Source organism: Salvia splendens, chromosome 3, assembly GCF_004379255.2.
Source record: "Salvia splendens isolate huo1 chromosome 3, SspV2, whole genome shotgun sequence".
NCBI classification, from domain to species: Eukaryota; Viridiplantae; Streptophyta; class Magnoliopsida; order Lamiales; family Lamiaceae; genus Salvia; species Salvia splendens.
Genome location: NC_056034.1, coordinates 38,785,144 through 38,806,814, shown reverse-complemented (window position 1 = coordinate 38,806,814; position 21,671 = coordinate 38,785,144). Strand labels below are relative to the sequence as shown.

The window sequence follows — 21,671 nt, the reverse complement described above, 5'->3', positions numbered from 1 at the left end:
AAAAGAAATGTCTGATCACTTATAGTGGGACGGCCCAAAAAGAAATACATCTTTGTTACGGTGAGATAAAGTGAGTACATACGTATGCGTCACCGTCGTCCATACTAAAAACGTCGCTTAGTTGGAAAAGTCAAATATAGGTGATCATAATTTTACACCGAAAGTTCACGAACATACTACTCCTTGTAATTCTTATACTAGTATACTTCATTTATACTGACTCACCACTCAAAAGTTCATGATGATGTTCGGTTTCCAAGATAAAATAATACCAAGATATAATCTAGGATTAAGTTGTGAGATTATTTTAGTCATAGGGGGGTTAGCTATGACTAACTATCCCGTGAGTATCCATCTAGGATTGAGTTGTAGGATTGAATCTCATGAACCAAACACAATACATATTTAATTTGGGATAAAATCTTGTAAACCGAACACCCTTGTATTGTTGATTAATTCGATCAACTCATCAAAGTAAAGCCTACCACTTCCCATCATAGATCTAGCGAGCCTAAAAATAGTGCCTTAACATCACATAAAAAATAGGGTTATTTACCTATAAATACATGAACTTTTAGCTTTTTTTGAAATTTCCCCTAAACTTTATTTTTTGAATATAAATACATGAACTTTGAACTTTTCTGATTTTTCCCCAAATGATAAAATTGAAATCGACGTGGCAATTAAAATTTAGGCAATGCACTAAATCGACTAATTTTCAAAAATAAAAATCCACTTAATCAATTTTCCACTAAAAATCATCCACCTCACATCTTTCTCCTTTATTTTCTTCTTCCCCGGTACTACCGAAGTAGGAGAAAAATCTGTATTTGGGAGTAATTAAATACAGAATTATTCTCCTACTTCGCCAGTAAATCAAATACAGATTTCTTGGGTGAGGAAGAAAATAAATAAGAAATATTTTTATGGGCGATGAAGAAATCTCCTTTATTTTCTTTGAGGCGAATTTGGGGAGTAAATCAAATACAGAAAAGTAAAGATGATTTAAGGAGATTTATTCTTACTCGGCAGTTGGGAGGAAGAAAAAAATAAAGGAGAAAGATGTGAGGTGGATGAATTTTAGTGGAAAATTGATGAAGTGGATTTTAGTTTTAAATTTTGAAAATTAATTAAATCAAAACTAAGTCATTTTAGTGCATTGCTAAAATTTTAGTTGCCACATCAGTTTCAATATTATCATTTGGGGAAAAATCACAAAAGTTCAAAGTTCATGCATTTATATTAAAAAATAAAGTTTGGGGAAATTTTCAAAAAATGTTGAAAGTGCATGTATTTATAGGCAAATAACCCTAAAAAATATCATGAGTATGTGAATTAGAAGAAAATAGTATATGTGGCAGAAAAATGATCATCCAAGTTGAAAATAACCACAACCAACCAAACTTTATGTTGTTGTCATCTTTTGGTAAGAATAGGTTCAAACAAGTTGCTTTCGCAATATAGCTTCCATCATATTGCAATAATTTCCGTGATTATTATTATTATCATTATCAACAGCTCATGTTGCACCGAGCTTTCAAACAAATAAAGCTACAAAAGCAATTACTCTAATGAAATAGGTATATTTTTGTGATACAGATGGATTCCATCTATATAGGGAGTGACACTTTGTCAATTTAATGAAAGGGTATCTATCTACTCATGTTTTCACTAGCTAACACTTTTTGTTCTTTCACTAGATTGTACTTCGCACTTGCGTGTGTTGTGTGTGCCCGCATTATTTTTGTTTCAATTTATTAGGTAATTCGGTATAGACTTTGATGTAAATTGATGAAATACCAGATGATGTTATAACGTTTAAACTTTTTTTTTAAATAATAATAAGCTCTTTAGTTTCGATTAAATTAGTTGTGTTTATCTCCTAATAATCTGTCTTATAAAAAATCCTAAGTTTAATCAATAAAATTTAACTAAATTTAATAATTAAAATTTCATTTTAACTTGGATGGATACAAACAACTTTAACCTAAATTTACACGATGGTATTGTCTTTAATTTTTATATTTGATAAAAATTACTTTCAGCAAAACATTTGTTGTATTGATTTTATGGATAGGAAATAAAAAGATAGTAGCCCTGAGATAGTGTTTTTGTGCCGGAAGCAAGATAGTATCAAAATAGTGTTTTTATGATATTGTTTGATTAATAAGATGGTGCGTAAAGTATCATATTAAAAGGAGGTAAAATGACAAGAATATCCTAATACATTTGTGTGCAAATATTATACATATATTCTGTGATAAGTTAACTATATTAATAATTAAATAATTGATTTAGGTCAATATAATTATTATGTAGTAATTAAAAAAAATATTAAGGAGTTAATTAAAATTGACGCCCATCATGCAAGGACGACAATGCTACTATTATTTACTGTTTTGGGGAATATTATGAATATCCTTTCGAATGTAGAAGTCTCAGCTAGCAAATTCACAATCACACCAACTGATACAGTCAACACATGAGTTGATGTATGAGACGAGAAAGGCAAGGAGAAGGCAGATTAGGGTTTTAAAGAAAGTAATTTTATTTCTTAAACTGAAACAAGGAATAACAAGATTATATTTATATTATTAAATATCTAGACCCTATGCGCGGTTCGATACTCTTCATTCGCTCCGGGAAAGAACCGACAAAGAAAACTCGGAAATGAACATATAAAATACTTGACTTAATTAACATGACTTAAGACACCATAAAAGATGGCATGGACTTTGACAAACTCTTTAACTAAAATGCCTTTTATTAAACCTAGATGGATGTGAGATTGCAAAATCAAATGTGGAGAGGATCCACATAAAGAGATGCAATCAAAGGCCCTAAATATTTTTCAGGGTTGGTGTAGCCATCTTGTTTGTTATGGTAAGTGATCTCAGCTGCGCGGCAATAGTTAAGGAGCATCTCCATCATTTCCTTACACACAGAGTTGCTTCCATTAGCCCACTCTGCAGTTATAACCTTCCATCCATTTTCAATAATTTCCACAAACTCACAAATTGCCTCTTGCTTCGATACACCTTTGTCTTTCATGTAGCAATTCACCACCGTTGCCAGTTTTCCATCCCTATTCTCGCGCTTCATCATGCAAATACAAACTTGTTAATACAGATTTCATGATTTGAATGACAAATTATATCCCATTTTATTATACTACTTACTTCATGGCTGCCTAAGTCATCGTTGATTCGTCCCATCGTAGCAGCAGAGATTACGATTTTGGGGTCACTGAGCAGCCACTGAACTGCTTTTTCATCAACGGACTCCATGCCTGGAACAAGAGATGAGAACAACACATAGATACAGCTCGTAATCATTGAATTCTTCATGTACTCTTCAAAACCTGGCATTTGTCTCTCCATGATCCACTTTTGCTCTTTGTTATAAGCCATACCAAGATCTTTCACCTTATTCTCACAAAACAAACATTAAAATCCCGAATTTAAAACAAATATGTTCTTAAACATTAAGGTTAGTCCCTATACGTACAAGTCTATGTGACAAAATAAACTGAAAAAAATTAATAAGCCTTACAATTTTTCTGTAGTAAGGAACAATGAAGGATTTTCCGTGCTTTTCTGCATCTAGAGCTAAATCTTCGTATATACTCAGAATGAATCTGTAAGCAACTTTCATAAAATCGGGGAGCACATCAATCTCATTCAAATTCCACCTGAGAAAATTAAAAGTATTGTAGTATTAATTACTTTTATGATAATCTAACTTTCTTCATCACATATATAGATAAGCTATATGTGTCGAAGCGGGTTTTTTCTTTTTTTATTCTAAACTACACTTAACATTTCTCAAGTGTACTGGACTTTTTTTTATTCCGCCTTTGGGAGAGACGCATGACCCTCATGCGTCTCCTTTTAATGAAACGCATGACGGAGATGCGTCTTTCATAGAGACGCATGAGGGATATGCGTCGTTAAATTTTTAATTTTTTTTCTTTATTTTTTCAAAAGACGCATAAGCCTCATGCGTCACAGGCAAAGAAGCATAAGCGTCATGCGTCACAGGCAAAGACGCATAAGCGTCATGCGTCTTTAACTTTTTTATTTTTATTTTTTATTTTATTTTATTTTATTTTTATTTTATTTTATTAGAAGACGCATAACTGTCTCCTTTTGGACTGAAGATTTTCTATGTAATCTAATTCTAAAATACTTTTTTTTCTCTTTTATAAATAGCAATGAATGAGACAGTTAATTCCACGAACAACACATATCTTTATATCCTCTAAAACATTTATTCCAATGGGAAATTCTTCTTTAAGGATGTGCGTGGTAAGCAATTAAAGTCTTGATTGATTATTTACTTTTCAAAGGCATATTTATGAATTGGTATTTGATTATTTTGCAGAAATTTATTTTGATGGTGGACGAAGAATATGGATGGGAGAGGAGTGTTGTAAACGTGATGAACAAATGCTATGGTATGTATATTTGAAGTGTATTTATTTATAAATATTTTGAATTGAAATTGAAAAGGGTTAGAATCATGTGATGATGTTGTAGGAGTAGAGTGATTCAGAAAATCTAATGTTGGTTTGGTGGAAATATGTGGGCGTGTCAAATTAAAATAAGGACGCAAAGAGGGAGTGTCGGTGAATTAATTTTGGGACGCTTTTAAAATGTATCCCTATATGTATGTGTTAGAGACACTATTAAAAATAAAAATAAAATAAAATAAAATAAAATAAAATAAAAAAATATAAAAAATAAAAATAAAAAAGTTAAAGACGCACAACGCTTATGCGTCTTTGCCTGTGACGCATGACGCTTATGCGTCTTTAAAAAAAATAAAGAAAAAAAATTAAAAATTTAACGACGCATGTCCCTCATGCGTCTCTATGAAAGACGCATCTCCGTCATGCGTTTCATTAAAAGGAGATGCATGAGGGTTATGTGTCTCTCCCAAAGGCGGAATAAAAAAAAGTCCAGTACACTTGAGGAATGTTAAGTGCAGTCTAGAATAAAAAAAGAAAAAACCTGTGTCGAAGCATATCTCCGGCAAAGATTTCTTAAAATGACTATAGCTAGTAAAATAGTGCGTGCAATATATATTAGAGCTTACGTATTCTGAAGGATCGATTTGGTAGAAAATGATTAGGTCTCAAAAATATTTTGCACGTGCATGTGTATATATTAGTACTATATATTAATATTTTTAAACCGTGATTAGAAATTAAAATAAGGAAAGATATTATAGATATATTAAAATTAAAATAATATTTTCTAATAGTAGTAGTGATATTTATCCATTTTGTTCAGACAAGACAAAAAAAATGATTGGTGATAGAAGTCTGAAAAAAAGGTTAATGAAAGACATACTCTGTCATAAAAAATTAGCGAATTTGGAAATGATACGGGTCTGATATAAAATTGACAAAGTAAGAGAATGATAGAAAAAAAAGCGATTGAAATATTATTAATAGAGAATATGCACCACTGATCTTTAGAGGAACATACCAATATGAAAAAGAATAACCACTTTTTTAGGGACGGAGAGAGTATAGTTTGTATTATTATTGCGTACCTGTCCAAAATTAGGGTGAAAAGATCATCTTCTTCGTATGTAGCATAATTATCATAGGTGTAATCCATAATTGTCACAAGTTGTGTGTTTTTGGCAACACCTACTCGAACATAAGAATATTGAGGTTCGTAGCGGAAGGCAGTGCCCCAAAGATAACATTCTACAATTCTGTCTCTTGCATATGGCAATTTGTTCTTTAGGTCAAATTTATCCCACCACCTTCACCAAAATAAAGCATTATATTTATTATAGTAAAAAACATTATGACACAACTACATATCAGATGTCATGTATCGGTTTTAATCAAATAAACTTGATTTTACCTAGTGATTTCGGCCAGTTCTTTCCTGTAGATATTCTGCAAGAAAATGAAATTCAATTTGGCTAGTTTGAGAAGTGATCCATCCGTTCCTTCCTCACTTTTGTAAATGGAAATGTAAAACCGTATGTTTAAAATAAGAGGAATGGAGTGCTTTAAAGCTTGCTCCACATTCTCTTTAATGGGAGACTCCAGTGTTGGTAACATTCTATTCAACTGATTAACCGTGAATTTCGCAGCTTCGCCTAATATTTCTTCATCGCGAATTCGCACATGGCTGCCTCGTACAAACTTAGCATGCCTTCCATGTCGCTGCTAAGCTTTTCTGATCTCCATTTGCAGTCTTTCTCAACAAATTTGTTGAAAACACCTGCATGTCACAACATGTGTTACATGTTAATATCAAAGTTATATTTACCTAAATAAGTACTAATATATGACAAAGTATTTACATGTTAAAAAATGATGTGTAAAGTAGTATTAAATAAAAAGATAATAAAGTAAGGGAGATGGTAAAGTAGAGAGAATAAAGTAAGAGAGTGAGAATAGTAAATGAAAAGAAATGTGTTGACTTTTACTTAAAATGAAAATGACTCTACTACTATAGAACGTACCAAAATAGAAAAATGACTCCACTATTATGAAACGGAGGGAGTACTCCGTAGTACTATAATTTCAACATTCTTTGTTTAAGGGGTTGTACTGCAATTTTGCAAAGATTTAGTAAGTACTTAACAAAATTAATAACGGGATACCAAATTAAGAGTGTATCGATGAAACCAAGAAGAATCGGCCGATATGAAGGTTTTGGCAAAATAATAAGCAATCCATGGTAGCTGCTAATGCTAGGTTTTGTATTTTTCACCCAAATATGCAAGAACAGGATACATACAGAATGATAAGCCCCCATCTTAAGATAACCGCCGTCCTACAATTATAAAGGGGAAAAAATAGGTAGGAATGATTAATGATACATTAAAGATAAGTCCCAATCTACCAAAGCCGATAAGTCCCTATCTACCAAAGCAGCGGCGTTGAATTATGAACTTGAGATCATGGGTTCAAAGTAGCGGATCCAGCTCTGTGAAATGGAGGGGGCAGAATTTATTAGTAATATATAAAAATTAAATATAATATTTTAATAAAATAATAATAATTTTCCTTCTCATTAAAAATGAAACGTTTTCTAAAAATGCAAACAACGTCTCTCTACATTTTCATCTCTCTTACTTTACTCTCTATTCATTAACTTAAAAAACACACTACATAAAATCACGAAATTCAAATATTTCATTTTTATTGGGTGGATGGAGTATATTAATAATCAAGTATCACTCCACGAAATTAATATGTACGAGTATCCATATCTTAAAAATATTTTAAAATTCTTTTATTATAAATAATTGAAGAATAAACTTTTCTTGATGTCACAAAATTATACTATGAATATCAAAAGCCAAATTATATTTAAAAAATTAATAAAAAAATATATAGTAAAGATATTAATAAAAGATATGAGTAAGTAATATGTTTAGTACAGTTTGAGGTATAAAATCTATAGTATAATTAAGTATACTTTTCTAAAATATAGTATATACAATTGTCAAGTAAAGTATAATTAGAAAAAAATGTGCATTCCATATTCTATGTTAACGTAATATATGTAAGAAAAGTGTCTCCAATGTTATAAATTACTTATACTTTAGTAATTTAATAAGCCCAAAAAATGAGTAAAATATTTGGGCCCTTCTATAGATATATTAGCCCAACAAATGATCAATTTATTAAACCCAATCAATCTTTCCCCAAATAAGCCCAATATGGTCAATCTTCTTCCCAACGCTTCCTTCCCCAATTCACTGAACGAACCCCAATCTCCATTTCTGCCGGCGTCGTCTGTTCAAATCACATTCTCATCTTGGATGGTTCTCCACCGCCACTCACTTCATCACAGGATTTCTTCTTCCTCAATTTTTTTTGCGAAGGGGGCGATTATGGCTTTTTGCGGCCAATCCTTTATGAAAATTCGACGCTCTTGGCCGTCGGGAAGGGGCGACCGCCCCCTCCTGGCCCCTAGATCCGCCACTACTTCAAACCACGCTACTTGCTTGAAAACTTCTGTTCTTAATCTGTAAATTTAGTCTATCAGGATTAGTTGAATTCCACTTAAAATGAGTTCGATACACTTATGGTTAAAAAAAAATAAGACATCTTAAGAATACTATAAATAAAATTTAAGTTGTGCGATAATGTAGGAAAAAAGGTCTTTGTTCATATATTATATCCTAAACTCATTCATTATTTTACAATGAGAAAAGATAAATGTAAATTATACATGTACATATCCTTAAATATTTAAATTTAATTGAATTAAGTTAAAAATTAGTTTTGTTATTTATTGTATTATATGTAGCAATAAGAAAGAAGTGATATAGAAAGTTTATATTTCGTAACGTAATTTTGAGTTTGATTCGAATTAATTATACAATATTTATTAAGAAAATATTTTTTTCTTAAATATAAATATATTTAAGTTAAATTTCAATTTTTTTTGAAATGTTGCAAAATGATTAGTATGAAATTTATTTTAAATCAATTAATATTTATAAATCGATTTTCAATGTAAAATGTTTTAAAATTTTCGAATATGTGCATACAACATATGTGTATAATTATACATGTCTTTGCTATTTTATTTTTCTGTTTTTTAATTTCTTGAATTTTTACATGCGATCAAAAAAAGTACTTCCTTCGTTCCAACTAAATTGAGACATAACTTTTAGAGCATCCACAACCGTGCTCTTGCCAGCGGCACGGTTGTGGGCCCGGGCGGTACTATTCATGCCTGCTCTCTGGCAAGAGCACAACACCCACAACTGTGCTCTTCCGCAAGGACGAACACAATTAATTTAAAATTCAATTAAACAATAACATTTCCATAATATTAAAATTCATTTAAAAACCACAATAAATATTACAAATGACAAATAAAATTAAACATTACATAATTAAAATCCTAAAAATTAAAAATTACATAATTAAAATCCTAAAAATAAAAAAAAAACCACTACTCGTTGCCGAATTTCGCCCACATGTGGTTGGTTAGGTCTTCTTGTAGTTGATTGTGGATTCGAGTATCGCGCATTGTGTGTCTTGTCTCGATCCTCTGGCCAACCGTCGTATGCTCGCCTCGGCGTGGGGGAGACCTCGCTGTTGAGCTTCCGGCTTCGTCCTCGTCGTAGAAGCTAGCCGCCCTCGGCCCTTCGTCGGCTATAATCATGTTGTGTAATATAATACACGTGAACATGATGTCAGCGATATTATTCACGTACCACAGCCGAGCCGGGGCCTTCACAATGTTGAATCGAGCTTGAAGGACCCCGAAGGCTCTTTCGACGTCCTTCCGCGCTGACTCTTGACGCTGCGCAAAAAGAACCCGGCTCGGGTCGTGCGGGTTGTGGAGAGTCTTCACGAACGTCGACCACCTTGGGTAGATACCATCGGCGAGATAGTAACCCATGCGGTATGTATTTCCGTTGATGGTGAAGTCGATCGCCGGTGCTACACCATTCATCACATCATTGAAGAGTGGTGAAGAATAGAGCACGTTCAAGTCGTTGTTGGATCCGGCAACGCCGAAATATGCATGCCAAATCCATAGGCGATAGTCGGCGACCGCCTCAAGGATAAGTGTTGGGCCGCCGCCTTTGTGACCGCTTAAGTGTTGCCCCCTCCAAGCAGTCGGGCAATTCTTCCACCTCCAATGCATGCAGTCAATGCTGCCAAGCATTCCGGGAAAGCCATGGACTGATTCGTGAAGACGAAGCAACCGTTGGCAATCATCGGTGGTGGGTGCCCGAAGGAATTCATCCCCAAAAGCAGAACGAACGCCCTCGCAAAAATTCTTTAAACAAAGGATTTCAGTGGACTCACCGATATGCAAATACTCGTCGAAGATGTCGGCCGTTTGCCCAGTAGCGAGTTGTCGGATGGCACACGTACACTTCTGCAACGCCGTGATACTTTGCCGGCCGGCTGCATCTACACCTGTTTGAAAGTATTCAACACTTGCGGACAATGTGTTGACAATTTGCATGAACAAGCGCTTTGACATGCGAAAACGGCGCCTGAAGTAATCTGCCGGAAACCGCGGATGGTCGGCAAAGTAGTCGGCAACGAGCCTTTCGTGGGCTCCCTCCCGGTCACGATGGATGTAGCGGCAATTTGATCTAGTGCGTTGAGGAGGATGAGCGGGGGTATTCGCCGCGACATATGCTTCGTAAGCGGCACGATGTTGTTCGTAGTATTCTTGTTCTTCGCGCTCCGCTTCCGCCATGAAATGAGTGAAATCCATTTGATGTTTTGAGTGAAGGTTGAATGTGTTGATAGTTTGTATAAGAATTATGAATGAGAGATGAATGAAAGATGAATTGATGTGATAAATGAGTGATGAATGTGTGTATTTATAGATGATTTTGGGAAAAAAAATAAAAAAAAATAAAAAAATTCAGAAAAAACGGGAAAAAACGGCCATATTTTTGGGATTTGGAAAATATATTTTTTTATTTTTTAGCATTATTTATAATTAAATACCGATTTTTTTTTTTAAAAAAAAAGTTTGAATGCAACGGCTACGCCGTTGCCCAATCCCGTGCCGCCACGTGTGCGTCCGCTGGCACGGACGTGCTCGATACATCGAGCAGCGCCGTGCCAGCGGCGCGAGCGCAGCGGCCCTTCTCCTTGCCGCTGGCACGGACGGCGGTGGCGACGACCTCTACCGCTGCGGATGCTCTTAGGCACGAAAATTAAGAAATTGTGTTGAAAAGTAGGAGAGAGGAATAAAATAGGAAAGATAAAGAGATAGTAAAGTAGATAGTGAAATAGAGTAAGAGTGATTCGATGTTTTGTTTTTTGTTAAAAAAAGAAATGAGTCAACTTAGTTGGGACGAAGAGAGTATAAAAATTGTAAAATAATTAATAATATGTTAACAAAATTGGTAAAGTAAGAGAGACATAGAAAGAAAAGTGTGTTGGTGGAAAATGGGTCCCACTTTATTTGAGAAAATAAATATTCAAAAATAGAAAGCTTCTATTTTTAGAGGACGGAGGGAGTATAATCATTTAATAAAAAAAGTGAAATTATGTCATGAATCAATTTAGTGGCAACACAACCATGGCTCGATTTTAGGGAACAAAGAGAGTATAATCATTTAATAAAAAAAAGTGAAATTATTTCATGTAATTTCAATTTAGTGGCAACACAACGATGGCTCGATTTTTATGTGGCTAAATAGAAAGATTGCAAATGTTTTGAACCTTCAAAGCTATATGGAGCTAGAGGATATGGTGCACATTGTCCATGAAGGTGGAGGAGACAATTGAAGGTGGGGAACAACCACAACAGCATTTTCTAAAAATTTCTCAGTATTCAATGTAGGAAGAGTGAACTTTATCCAAATTCAATTTTAGGACAATTTCTAAATCTCAAAAAGTTGAAGATGACTAGTTGAAATTGTCTCAAGTAATGAGAGCTCATAAGGTTGAGATTAAAATAGGTGAGGAAGTTGGGAAAAAAATTGACTGAAAAATTGATTGCAAGGCCTTTCAAGTGCTTTCTCTAGCCTATAAATAGGCTTGATCTTGGAGTGGAAGAACACACCAACAAAAACCATTCTCTCATCTCTCTAGCTCTCCACATCATAATGTGCATTCTAGGAGCATTGTCTAGATCGATTCTCGGAACTCCATCAAGTTCGCTGGTGCCTAGCGGGTTTGAGGTGCTTCTACATGCTAGGAGGAAGTCAATTTATCTTTGGGACAGTACGTCATTCCGTGAGCACTAGCCGGGGCGTAATTTGTCTTGCTGAAAAAGGCTTTCCTCGACTCGATTTATAGTTTGGTTTGTTTTATTATTTCCGTTGTAATTTCCATTCCACTTATTGTTGTTATTTTCCTTCGATTGTAATAGTTAGAGTACCGCTTGTACACAACTTAAGAATTTTATCCCATTATTTCTAACAATCGCAAGACAAATTAGTGTACTCTTCTAAGACATGATTATACCAATCAAAGTTGGAGGAAACATGAGCTCCAAAGCTTGAATGAAGAAACGAACCGTCGCAATGTTCATGGGCTACGAAATGGTTAATTCATTGAGATCTATTCTCTTGGAAATTGTGTTTATCGTTTGTCATTTGACAAGTAAGACCAATTTAGACTTGGTAGTAGTAATTGGGATGCATGAGTTGTTGAATATACCAATGCACATATGGTTCAATATAATTGTGTACTTATTGACGAAGACAATATTGTGCACATTATTTGAACTTGTTGTTATAAACAACAAAAATCACGAGGTGGTCGCAATGGTCTCCGACGTGAACCATGGTAATAATCCAAATGAATGGTTTGTTGATACGGGTGTCACATGTCACGTGTGCTCCGAGAAAAGCATTTTTTATACTTACAAATCTGTTGGAGGTAAAAAATACGCATGGGAAACCAAGCCTCTTCTAAGATGATTGGTGTGGGTAATGTGTTCCTAAAATTAGGATCTGGAAAGGTCCTTACCCTTAAGGATGTGTTGCATGTCCCAGACATCCGAAATAATTTGGTGTCAGACTCACTTCTAGTAAATCATAGATTTTCACTAGAATTTGAGTGTGAAAATGTTATATTAACCAAGTATAGAAAGTTCATAGGTGAAGGCCGCCTAGTGAATGAGCTTTTTGAGCTGAATGTTACGGTTATTCACCGTGGAAAAGGAATAAACAATAAGAAAGATGACATATTCTCTTATTTGCTTGAGTGCTCTGATTTATGGCATAATAGATTGGGACATGTAAATCTAAATGCTATAAAAAGATTAGTAAATCTTAATTGACTAAAAGTAGATAAGTTTAACTCACAAGAAAAAGATGTGAACTGTGTGTTGAAGCCAAAATGGCTATGCTGCCAATCCATTTGGTAGAGCAGAGCACAAAACCTCTTGAATTGATCTATACAGACGTATGTAATTTGAAATTTGTGCAAACAAGAGATGGTAAAAAAATATTTCATCAAGTTTATAGATGATTGCACAAGGTATTTTTAACTCTACTTATTAAGAAGTAAAGATGAAGCAATTGAAGCGTTTAAAGATTTAAAAAATGAAGCCGAAAATCAACTTAGTTGTCAAATTAAGTGTGTTCGAAGTTATAGAGGTGGTGAGTATTTAGCGTCGTTTGTTGAATTATGCCATGCAAGTGGTATAATTCACCAAACCACTACTCCATATTCTCCTCAGTCGAATGGTGTTGCTGAACGCAAAAATTGAATACTTAAAGAGATGATGGATGCTCTGTTGGTTAATTCAGGTGTGCCCCAGAACATGTGGGGGAGGCTGTGTTAACGGTGAATTATATTATGAACAAGATTCCACTAAAAAATAGGGATGTGACTCCCTATGAGTTGTGGAAAGGTAAGAAACCTTCGTATTCATACCTCAAAGTGTGGGTGTGCTTAGTGAAGGTAGAAGTGTCTTCTCTGAAACAAGTTGCTATTGGCCCTAAAACAGCCGATTGCATCTTTATTGGCCATGTACTTAATAGTAGTGCCTATCGTTTCCTAGTCCATAGGTTAGTTGTGTCTGGCGTGGCTGAAGGAACAACAATTGAGTCAAGAAATGCTATATTCTTTGAGAATGTGTACCATTGCAAGAGGCAGGAGGATCGTTCGAGTGAAAGAATGATGGATGAATGCACTAGCTCTAATCCTAAAAAAAGGTCAAGGTCAAGTCTTGAGGATGTAGAACCAAGACGTGGTAAAAGAGTTAAAATTGCTAAGACATTTGGTCCCGACTTCATAACTTTTAAGTTGGATGACAAGCCAAAGTCGTTGGCGGAAGCGCTATCTGCCCAGATGCGCCATTCTGGCAAGAAGCGATAAATAGTAAAATTGAATCAATTATGAGAAATAACACATGAGTGTTAGTAGCCTTGTCAAAAGGCTGTAAGACCTTAGGGTGCAAGTGGATCCTGAAAATGAAATATAAAACTGATGGTACTATTAAAAAGTACAAAGCTCACCTAGTATTGAAAGGCTTTAAGCAGCAAGAAGGATATGTCTTCTTCGACACATATTCACCCGTTACGAGAATCACGTCCATTCGGGTACTTCTTGTGATTGGTGTTTTGCACAATCTTGAAATTCACCTAATGGATGTGAAAACTATCTTTCTGAATGGTGAATTGGAAGAAGAAATTTATATGGAGCAACCTGAAGGGTTTGTAGTACCTGACCAAGAAAGGAAAGTATGCACACTAGTGAGATCTCTATATGGATTAAAACAAACGCCTTTGCAATGACACTTGAAGTTTGACAATGTGATGTTGACAAATGGATTCACTATCAACGAGTGTGATAAGTGTGTTTACATTAAGAACACAAATAATGGGTTTGTTATTGTGTGTCTTTATGTGGATGATATTTTAATTATGGAAGCAATAGTGCCATTATCAACTAAACCAAAAATATGTTGAAGAGAAATTTCGACATGAAAGATATGAGTCTAGCTGATGTGATTTTCGGAATAAAGATTAAAAGGAATCATGAGGGTATTGCTTTGATACATTCTCATTACATTGAGAAAGTGCTTAAGAAGTTTCACTCATTTGATTGTGAGCCAGCTAAGACTCCATTGGAACCCAACGTGCATTTGAGTAAGCACACGGATGACCCTGTAGCTCAAGAAGAATACACAAAGATAGGGAGTTTGATGTTTATCACAAACTGTTCTCGACCAGATCTTGCATGTACGGTTAGGGATGTCAATGTAACCTGAACCCGCGGGCCGGCCCGAATAACCCGATAAAAATACAGGGTTAGGGTTATAATTTCGCAGCCCGAATATAAAATCGGGCCATTCGGGCTGACCCGTTCGGGTTTTCGGGTTAGGCGGGCTGACCCGTTCGGGTTACGGGTCGGCCCGTCGGGTTGAAGGCTTCTGCACAGCGAGCAGTTTTTGTAACGGTCATAACTTTCTCTACAAAGCTCCGATTAGGGCGTGCAATATATCCACGCGAAGCTCTTTCGAAGACGAAGAGAATGATATGTAATAGAGGTTTATCAGACTTCAAAATCGTGAGAAACATTGACTCAAACAAGGCTGCTGCACATCCACATATTTTGTGTACATTTTCTAATCAATTTTCTATCATTTCTCAACAAACATGTAAACATACCAAAATATAGAAATATAATCAAAATCATCCAAGACAACCCTCTAAAACCATGCAAAATCCAAATATGTCAACCGACTATATAAGATCACGAAAAAAATCACTATGTGGTTCATGGATTCATAAATACTCGTATATAGAAGCTTTCTTTTAGTATATTTCCAATATAATAGTGCAAAGTGTTTTGACGCCGCTTTGTCATTGAATTATGCGTACTTTGATGATTCTTAAAACAAAGATGAATTATTATTTGACTTATTTACAGCTGGAATAAATTAAATTTGACCAATCATAATTTAAGAAAACTTAGAGTAACTCCAATTAGCTAGCATCTTGATAATTCACTCTTTAACAATTCAAAATATTTTTGTTACATCTACGATGCACCTCTCACGTTATGAAAATTTTATTTAATTTTCTACGAATTGATTTGTGTTTGAATTTTGAAACAAAGTGTTGATTTATGTTTTAAATACATAAACATAAACATAGTATTGATAGATATTTTGTAAATAATTATGTAATGAATAAGTTATTTAAATTTAAATAACTTAATCTTTTTTAAAAATATTAAAGAAAATTAAAAATATGTATTTCATTGTTGAATGATTAATTAAAAATATGTATATAATTAAAGAAAATTTAAAATATGTATTATTTTTTGAAAATATTAAAAGAATTAAAAATACGCATTAACCCGGTGGGTTAGCCCGAAACCCGAAGTGTTAGGGTTAGGGTGGAACTTTTATAACCCGAAAAAATCATAACCCGAATAGCCCGTACCCGAATGGCCCGACAACCCGAACGGGTTGGCCCGATTGACATCCCTATGTACGGTGAATAAACTGAGCCGATTTACGAGCAACCCAAGAACATTGAAAAGCTCTGCGTAGGGTTTTGAGATACTTGAATTATACTATTAACTTTGAGCTGCAACACATAAACTACCCCCAAGTACTTGAAGGGTACTGTGATGCAAATTGGATCTCTGATTCTAAAGACTCGTTTTTGACGAGTGGGTATGTGTTCACTGTGGGGGTGGACCTGTTTCGTGGAAGTCAATAAAACAGACGTGTATAGCTCGATCCACCATGGAATCTAAGTTTATCGCTTTAGACAAAGCAGATGAAGAAGCTGAGTGGCTTAGAAACTTTCTAGAAGATATTCCATGTTGGAAGAACTCAGTGCCGACAGTAGTGATACACTGTGATAGCCAAGCAGCTATAGGTAGAGCACATAGTGGCTTATACAATGGTAAGTCTAGACATATTCGTCGGCGACATAATATCGTAAGGCAGTTGATCACAAGTGGTGTTATCGCAGTTGACTATGTAAGGCAAGTGGATAACTTAGCGGATTCGTTAAAGAAAGATTTAAATCGTGATCAGATGCATAAATTGTTAAAATGAATGGGACTGAAAACCACATCTTAAAGGATGATTATAGTGGTAACCCAACCATACGATTGGAGATCCCGTGGGCTTGGTTCAATGGAAAAATGAAGCTATACTAATCTAGTTTTAACACTCGAAAGATTTTAATCTTCTCCCATTCTTTAGAAAACATTGAGTGCTGTAACCTGCATGTGGTAAGAGGCTAAGTTTTGACTTTTAATGATTCTTAGAAACCTCGAGGAGGTGGGTAAGACATGATACAAAGAATCAATTATGTAAGTGAGAAGTGTGGGCCGCTTCAACATGTGATTCACTTATGAATCCAAAGTGATATTCCACTGCCAGTAAAGGACACAAACGTGAGAACTGATAAGTTTGTAAATAATATTGTGCCAATATTATTGTCTCGGTATACACCAAGGAGGAATGGTACAAGACATCACGTCCACCAGGCCGCCGGTATGCCCAATAGTGTTGACTATGGAAAGTTCAAAGCCCCAAGATACTATTCCAAATGCAATATTATTTCTCGAGAATTGAGCAAAGAGTCTGCATGCATACATGTTGTGTGTTGGTTTGAGCTTGCAGTGCTCTAACCAATGTGTGCGATTGTAGTAACATGTGGAAAATGTGGGAGACCTTTGATGTGGTGATACGCTAGGATTTTGCACTATTTTAAAGCCCTTATTTGATCTGTTTTTAATGTCAAAATCACAATTCATGTCCATATTTTGTCGTGTTTTATGATAAATGTGCATATTTGAGCCTAAAAAGACAACAAAAAGACGAAGTTGGAAATCTGGAGCATTTGAGACGCCCAGCGGTCCGCTGCAACCCATACAATGACTACTGGGGCCCAACGACCGCTGATCCAGTAGCGGTCCGCTCCGGAGAAAGTGATACGCTCAGATTTTGCACTATTTTAAGGCTATTTTTTGGTCCGTTTTGAGTGTCAAAGTTGTATTACATGTCCATTATTTGCACATTTTAACCATTTTGGTATTTTGACGTGTTTTGTGAGAAATGTGCAAAATAGAGCTGAAAAAGGACATAAAAACGTCTAATCTGGAAGTTAGAACTGAAGCGTAATCCAGCGACCCGGTGGGCCCATGTCAGCCGTCGCTGCAACGAGTCTAGAGGGTTCTGGAGCTGTCCAGCGGCCAGCTGGGCCCGGTCACGCACGGTAGCCTGTTTTAAAACTCAATTTTCCGTCGATCCTGAAGTCCGATCAGGGCGTTCTACATGTCTTTCTCTTCGTCTTCGAAAGAGCTTCGCTGAATAAAGTTATGGCTATTCTACCAAAGTTGTGCAAAGCTGTCAAGTGCAGAATTTTAAGCGGAAATTCAAAGAAGGAAAGAAGACATTACTTTGTGAAGCCAAATCTTTTTCTTAACCTATGGGCACGAAAATTCCATATTTACTATTACTTGGAGAAAACGTTTTATCATTTTCAAGCCTATATATACCACATAACTTAATTCATAATATTCATCCTTCCATAGCCCCCAAAAGGAGAGCCTTCATAGCTCCTCCTCCAACCCTAATCCTTCATCTAGATCTTCTTTTTGCCAATTAATTCCATAGCATAAATTTGAAACTTCTTCATAGTCCAATGGGTTGAAGAATGAAGCAAGAGATCATCAAAGAGCTACAAGGATTCAACATTTGAGTTTTATTTGCTTTAGTTCTTATTTTCTTTAAGACTTCCATACAATCTATGTTTTTAGCTTATTCTATCATGTGTAACTAACTCATAGGATTCTAGGGATGTGTTAGTAACGACTTTGGTTATACAATTCCGTTTTCTATTTAATATCCGTTTTATTTTTACTTCGTTTCTTCCCTAAGTTGTTCTATATTACTTCACGTTTGAGTGACACATTCGGTGATGATTTAATATAACTTGCTACATAATCGTGAGATGAGGTTGGCGAGTTAGATCCACTTAGTAGATACTAAAATCAGCTTCCCTTAAAACGATATTGTTAATTGAGAGTGAGGAATTTTCAAGGGTCTTAGGAGCTTTTAGGAGTTACGAATCTAGGATTGACAACCCTAGTGTTAGTAATCTACGCTTGTGCCGCATGGGCAAAACTTATGTGACTCGTTCTATCGAAGTAATAACTGTGCTAGGTTATTGTAGTAGGAATTTGTATAATCATAACTGTGAACCCACATCCTTGGAATTCCCTTATCTCTCATGCTTTATCTTTGTGATTTAATTGCAATTAGTTGTTTACTTGTTTTTTTTATTTTAAACCCAAAACTCTTATCTCTCTAGATAGTATATGACGCTTAGTACATGATAGCTAGTTGCAATTATATTCACCGTGTTCGATATCTCGGTACTGACCTTTAGCTATACTAGATCTGCTATGTATACTTGCACGTATTTATAGTGCTAATAAAACCTGCATCAGAAAGATGTGCTGAAACGAAGAACACGCCCAGCCACCGCTGGGGTGTGTATAGCGACCGCTATCCGAGAGGCAGAGGCTACGTATCAACCCGCAGCCACCGCTGACCAAAGTGCAGCGGCTCGCTGCGAAAATGCGGCGCACGACAGCTTCTATTCAAACTTATTTTGCCGATGATTCTGAAGTCCTATCAGGACTTACGGATCTAGGATTGACGCCGCTAGTGTTAGTAATCTACGCTTGTGCCGCATGGGCAAAACTTATGTGACTCGTTCTATCTAAGTAAGACTGTGCTAGGGTGTTATAGTTGGAATTTGTATAATCATAACTATGAATGCACATCCCTAGAATTCCCTTATCTCTCTTTTCTTTAGCTTTGTGATTTATTTGCAATTAGTTGTTTATTTGTTTTACTTATTTTAAACCCAAAACTCTTATTTCTCTAGATAGTATATGACGCTTAGTAGATAATAGCCAGTTGCAATTTTATTCTCGTGTTCGATATCCCGGTACTGACCTTTAGCTATACTATTCCTACTATGTATACTTACAGGTATTTATAGTGCTAATAAAAAGTGCATCAAGTTTTTCGCGCCGTTGCCGGGGGACTACATTCACTTTTGTGATTGATATCTTCAAACGGACGAATTTGCTACTTTGGATTTTACTGCTTTTATTTTTATTTTTTTCTTTATTTTCTTTTTGTTTCACTCGATCTCTTCACAGGAATGAAGAGTCCATGCGGTTACAATAATGAGCAGCAAGGAGGGTATTACGAAGAGTGTTATAGCCCTGACCAAGGGGATCATACTATGATCCAGACTGCTTTGATTATTCATATGTTGCATATGACTATTATGCTAATGAAAATTCTGAAACATGTGCAGGTATGGAGGAGTAACCCCGCTCCAAATGGGAGGAACTGTTATAAATCTGCATCATCGAGGTTCAGGAAAACAGGAAGGTGACCAATCAGAGGTTGATCAATTTAGAAAGAAACACCAGCCTGTTAGAGCAAGGATTAGCAAGTCTTGCCGCACAAGTGGGGGAGTTGGAATTTAACATGAGAGTCTTGGCCACTGCAATAGGGAGCAAGCACACTCCAGGGACACTTCCCAGCTTACCAGAAATCAATCCGAAGGGGAATTGTCATGCCTTGCAGCTACGTAGTGGAACCACATACCAGCCTCCACAAGCAGCAGATTTAGGCAGGGGAATGAGAGAAAGAGAGCATGAACCGTCTGACATCACGCCAGCCGCTGATCAAACCCAGCGGCCCGCTGCACCACTTCGCAGCGGTCCGCCGGAAGCTTCCCAGCCAGCCGAGCCTGAATCAGACACTGATGCAGAGCCGTCGCCAGCAGCCACTGCACCAATTCGCAGCGGTCCGCTACCCGAGAGTCAGTCCCCAGACCCACAGCTCCCCAGCACTGCCACCTTTCCGTACCCCCAGCGATTGAAGAGCAAAAAATTAGACGCCCTGTTTGCCAAGTTCTTGGAAGTCATGAGTAACGTCTGTTAGGGTTTTGTATACTAGAAATCACCTTTCAAGTGATTGGATACTGTAAAACTCTACTTGTTATTTTCCAATGAATAAAACAGATTATTTTTATCATAATGTTGTTATGTTTTACATTTAATGGTTGTTTATTGCATATTTAAATGTATAAGAACGTAACAAAGTCTAAGTCTTTGTTCTAGTAGACCGGTTGTGGGCGTCGTCCACTTTAAGGTAACACGGTCAGTTCTGAACAAAGAAAAAGAAGAATTTCACAACCCAGATAGGCCTAGACTACCTATCGTGAAAGGTTGCAATGTCAGTCCGATTATTTCTAAGCCTTATTGAAATAAGATGACGTTGGTGTGGTATAGCACTGAATGGATCTAACAGCAAGACGAGTCTTTATGCTATCTACTAAAAGACGAGGTCTTGATAATAATTTCTTAATCAATCTACTTTAGCATTGAGCATACGATATTGAGTATCTACTACTTTGACTTACCAAAGGTGCGGGTTTTTCGTAACCCAACAATCCAGGTATATTGGGTAGTGGTGATCATTATCTAGCGGTGCTAGGATTGCTATTACGTTGAATCGTGCGCGAGGAGAGTCTCGTTTGATAACATCCACAAGAGGAGCTCGAAACAAGGTTTTATTATTCGGAACCTAGCTAGGTGGAGTTTGATTACTCTATGAATAATAAATAAGAGTTTCTTGCTAAGTCCACTCTTGGAGATTAAATATATGTTGATTAATTAAGTCCATAGCAGACATTAATTAATTGATGGATGTTTCTATCTTAAGTGCGGGAAATGAATTGAACGCAAATAAAGGAAACCCGGAATACTTGTAATTTCGGATTTGGAAAGGCAATGCAATATTACTTCTGTAGTGGCTGCTTGTAATATTCCAATATAAGCTTATATTAAATTGTGGGTTCAATTTAATTAGTAAAAAGCTAATTGGGTGAGGCCTGATCCAATTCTTCCTTAGATCCCTGACTGGCCCCAATTTGTGACTTAATATAAATAGGAGAATAAAGGAGACAGAAAACACTTTTTCTACATAAAAATTGCGTCCTCCTCTAGAGAGAGAGAGTTCGAAATTTGTGCCTCCTCCGTGAGCAGTTTCTGTCTTCCATTATTCGAGTCCTAGTACGTTGGTGAGATTTGCCCACACAAATATCAGCGTATAGTCCAGGACACCAGTCAGAAGATCCGAGGTCTTGTATTGAACATCTTCACGTGGAGACGGAGCAAGCCA

The 21,671-nt window shown here is 36.0% G+C and overlaps 1 pseudogene; it reads right to left on the bottom strand.

The window, feature by feature from the left end:
* Window positions 1-2,535: 2,535 nt before the first annotated feature.
* Window positions 2,536-7,243, bottom strand: LOC121796989 (annotated as a pseudogene).
* Window positions 7,244-21,671: the final 14,428 nt, after the last annotated feature.